This window comes from Montipora capricornis, chromosome 12 (assembly GCF_036669925.1).
Source record: "Montipora capricornis isolate CH-2021 chromosome 12, ASM3666992v2, whole genome shotgun sequence".
Classification (NCBI taxonomy): Eukaryota; Metazoa; Cnidaria; class Anthozoa; order Scleractinia; family Acroporidae; genus Montipora; species Montipora capricornis.
The window spans coordinates 38,164,938-38,169,937 of NC_090894.1; the positions used below are offsets into that span (position 1 = coordinate 38,164,938).

The window sequence follows — 5,000 nt, forward strand, 5'->3', positions numbered from 1 at the left end:
TGTACAAAAATCAAAATTGTTTCAGAAAGAATCAACAGAATTTTGCTTTGTAAGTTTTCAGATTGACTTAAATTAAAGTGATTTTCTGGGTTATCTTAATCCTGCTTCGAACAAATGGGCTGGGGGATTTCATTTGTGGAGCAATATAATGCAGGGATTTCATTGCACTTGGCAACTGGACTCTCTGTGAGCTTGATTTTTGCCACAGTGCTTTGATCACAAGAAAAGTTTCCTGTAGAACCCACCTTCACAGCAGCTTTTTGGCCTGATTGTAACAACCATTCTTACTGGTCAGTGGTGGATTCAGGGTAAATCATATGCTTCGACCAAACTGAGGCCCAAAGGCCCCAATTTTTTTTTTTTGGAGACTGCCCCCTCTCCTTATCTGGTCTGGCTCTTCCAGATCTGGTCAAAACCAGTTTTCTTTTCTCACAGCACTTTCACCGATCTGTCCTTGTGGGATGCAAAAGAACACACACCACTGTTCGTAAAGAGTAAGGGATGTAGACCCCAGTGGTGTGGTCAACGTTTCATCGGCTGGGTGGGTTATCTGGAAGGAGATCTAAATATAGGGATAACCTCTTGATTCTCCACCAGGAGCCGTAATAGTTACCTGTAAGTAATGGATTAAATGGAATAACCTTCATAAAATCCCTGCCCTGCTTATGAGCAACCAGAAACAGTCTTAATTTTGCAACAGTCTAATATCAACACATGTAAATTATCTTGGGAGTAAAGAAGGCAGTTGATAAGCTGTAAAACCATTTTTCTTTTGCCAAGTACTTCACAAAACAATATTATTCCATGTGGTTGTCATATATGAACAGAACTAGAAGCCAACATGGCATTGTACGTTTAAGTAGCTATAATCAGAAAATAACTTCAATATGATAGACTTCATAGACACTAAAATTACTGTTTGAATTTAATACTAGATGTAGCTAAACAGGGCTTGAACTAACTTTCCACCAAGCACTTGACAAATCATTCCGGAAACCTACTTTTTTCTTTGAAGTGTGATATTTCTAAGAATGATAATTATTGTCATTCTTAGAAATATCACACTTAACACTGGAGCTTGAAACTTGAACCTCCTTCTGGTTCAAATACATCTTTGCACCACACTTCGACTGGAGCTCCCAAGGCATGTCTCGAGGGATGAGCTTGAAACCAGTGAACTGATGCCAAAATACATAAACACATATTTATCATTCACTTTAACATTCTGTTTCATAAAGTAGTCAACAACACCAGGCCTGAAATCACACCAAGAGGTGTCAGTTGTACCCCCAAGTTTACACCCTCTTGCTACAATAAATGCTGATCTGTCGCTTCTAGATTTACTAGATCCCAGAAGGTCTCCCTTACATTTACAGGCAGCAAACCTCTCAAAATACGGTGTTACAGAGTCTTCATCTATTCCATTGAAAATGGCACTGTAACATTTCTTCAAATGAAAAAGGGAACTAGCATCTAAATTATCTCGAGAAGAAGGTCCACAGAAAGTGTATAAAGACTCGGCACAGTGTTACGATAGGGGTTTAATTAAGTCGAGATGTGATTTAGATTGCGTGACGTGAGATATGATAACTTTTGCTGATTTTGTATGCGCTGTTGCTGAACGACAAAACTACATTAAAGGAGTTGTTTTATCCTAAACTGAGGGCTGTTTGACTTAGCTTCGCAGCATCGCAACATGGTGTCACAAGTGGGATATGCACAATAGGCGACAGGAGTGATAGTGGGGAATCTGGCGGGGAAGCACACGCGGCGGCTCCACGAACATTGAATCAACCAAGTGGAGAAGGATTAGAGAACATGGCCTCGGCAATGCCGACCCTTCCCTCTCGATTAAAATTGCCTCCACCTCTCAAAACAGACGGAAACCTGGGATAACTATGCGATCATGGCCAGGCTGGAGCGCTTCGATGAAAAATACAAGATGGCAATATTCTTGTAAGTAATAGGAGAAGATGCGCTTCAAATATTTGATGGAATGGATTTCACACCGGAAACCGATAATCAAGTACTCAACAAGGTAGTCAAAAAATTCAAGGAATTCTGCAACCGCCGAGATAAAGAAGAAAACGAAAGCATAGATCAGTATGTGACGGTATTGTAAAAGCTTGCCCAGACATGCAATTTCTCTGGTCTCTTACATGATTCTCTCATCCGAGACCGGCTGGTTTTAGGAATCAAAAATGAAAAAAAGCTCAGCCTCTCAAGCGCAATAGATATCCGAAGAAGCGGTGAAACCACAAATATGCGCCTGAAAGAACTCAAGAACAAGACACCGATATCTGGAACAGATGATGAGATTAATGTTGTTACACCCAAGAGGACGGAAAACGATAGAACAAGAAGAGACAAAGGAATGATCCGATCCTGTTGGGATTGCAGGGGAAGGCACAGACGAGGTGACTGCCCAGCATACGGACAATCATGCAAGAAATGCGGCCATCACAACCATTTTTCTCAAGATTGCCAACAAAGAAATACGAGCCAGAAACGTGGGCGAACGTTGTAATGCAATCTCATGGCCCAAACTCCTCAGACGACGACTCTGGAGATTCAATCATGACTCTTGAGCTATCCCCACAGCCTGAGGAAGTTTTTATCGTCAGGGACCAGGAATTTAAATTGAAAATCCACATCACAATGAAGATTAAGAGTGGCCACCAAGCAGTCTTCCAAGTGGATACCGGGGCGACCTGTAACATGATCCGAGCTGGTGAACTGCATGGCATTAAGTATGAAAGCAAGGTCACACACACAAGTCAAGTGTTAAAGATGTACAATTCATCGCCCTTAAGACCAGTCGGGAAATGCCAAATTCAGCTGACAAACCCACAAAATGACAAGAAGTACAAAGTGGAATTTGTGCTGGTGAAGGACAACAATGCCGACGCCAACCTGATAGGGAGCATAGCGGCCCAACAAATGAACCTGATCAAGGTCAACCACAAGAACCTACTGCCTGGATAGAGCGAAGTTGTCCATGTGGTGCAGACCCGGAGTGAGATTGGCCTGTCAGAGGAGGAAATACCAACCAAATATGCAGACGTGTTCCAAGGCCTTGGAGAACTCGGGGAACCTCTGCAACTAGAGGTTGACGAATCGATTAAACTGGTCCAGATCCTGCCCAGAAGGATACCGGAAGCCTTTAGGAAGCCCCTAAGGGAACATCTAATGGAGGTCGAGCAGCAAGGAGTGATTGAGAAAGTTGTTGAAGCAACCGACTGGGTGAGTGCCATAGTGGTCAACAAGAAAAGCAATGGAAGGATAAGCTCTGCCTTGACCCGCAGCCACTGAACAAGGCTTTAAAGCGATGCAATTACCCTATACCAACGATTGAAGATGTGCTACCAGACTGGTAGTACCACTGGTACTGCAATGCAATGCCAGCGAGAAGGGCCTGGGTGCATCACTGTTGCAAGACAGGAAACCAATTGCTTATGCAAGCAGGGTGGTTACCACTACAGAAATGAACTATGCACAAATCGAAAAGGAGCTTTTGGCCATCATGTTTGGCGTAGAGCGTTTTCACCAGTACACATATGGACAGAGGGTTGCCGTCGACTCAGATCACAAGCCTTTGGAGACGATATTCGGAAAACCACTTGCCTCAGCCCCTAGGCGGCTCCCAAAGCTGTTTATGCGTCTCCAGCATTACGACATTGATATACAATACAAGAAGAGATCACAGATGTATCTAGCTCACACACTCAGCAGGCACTGCAATCGAGATGAGGCACACTTAACCAGATCGGCATTTGAAGAGATAGAGGGCACGCCTTGCATTGAAGAAATCAATCAAATGATAGCATCTGAAAAACAAATGTTGAGACTGCAGAAGGAGACAGGCAAGGATGAGGTCCTCCAGACGGTGAAGGCAATCATACAAAACAGATGGCCTGAAAGCAAGCACAGTTTGCCCGCAACCATAACCCCATACTTTCACATCCGGGATGAGTTAGTGGTCCAAAATGGGCTTATCTTTCGTGGTGATAGAGTGGTCATCCCAAAAGCCCTCAGAAAGGAAATGATTGAAAATCTGCACGTAGCCCACCAGGGGGTAGAATCAAGCCTGAGAAGAGCACGAGAGAGCATTTACTGGCCCAACATGAACAGCGAGGTAAGAGATTACATCTCCAGCTGTGAGATTTGCCTCACCTATGCCCCTCATCAGCAGAAGGAACTGCTGCTGAGCCACGAGATACTTGATCGCCCTTAGGCAAAGATTGCCGCAGACCTATTCCAATTTGAGAACAAAGATTACTTGCTGATGGTCGACTATTACTCTAATTTCTTTGAAGTAGATTGCATGTACAGCACGACTTCCGAAGCGGTCACAAAGAAGTTGAAGGCCCACATCGCAAGATATGGAGTACCAGATGAAATAGTCTCTGACAACTGGCCACAGTTTGCTGCCGAACAATTTCGAATCTTCGCCCAAAGTTATGGGTTCAAACATACGTGCACTAGCCCACACTGCCCTCAATCCAATGGGAAGGCTGAGTCAGCAGTAAAGCAAGTGAAGAAGATCCTGAGAATGGCGAGAGCAAGTGGCAACGACTTCTATTTGGCTCTCCTGAACGTGCGCAACACTCCACAGGAGAGACACAACACGAGCCCGGCCCAGAGAATGATGAGCAGGAGCATCAGGACAACCCTCCCGGTCTCAGCAAGTATGCTGAAGCCACACGTGGTTCAAAATTAGCCAGAAAGCACTCTTCAAAGACAAGCCAAGCAACAAAGATACTATGACAAAGGATCAAAGACCCTACAGCAACTCCGCGAAGGCGACAGGGTCAAAATTCAACCAGTCACCTCAGGACAAAGATTCTGGACTGATGGGCGAGTGGTGAAACAAGTGCGACCCCATTTCTACGAAGTACAGGCGATGGCAAGGTGTAGGTCCGAAATCGCAGGCATTTGCAAAAGTACGAACCAAGGGACGAAGTTGAATCGGCTGTAAACCCACCAGAGGTCACAGAGGA

General features: G+C 44.5%; 1 pseudogene; it reads right to left on the minus strand.

Moving 5' to 3' along the window:
• Positions 1–1,065: 1,065 nt before the first annotated feature.
• LOC138025792 (uncharacterized) overlaps positions 1,066–5,000 on the minus strand; it is a 17,929-nt pseudogene continuing 13,994 nt past the window's right edge.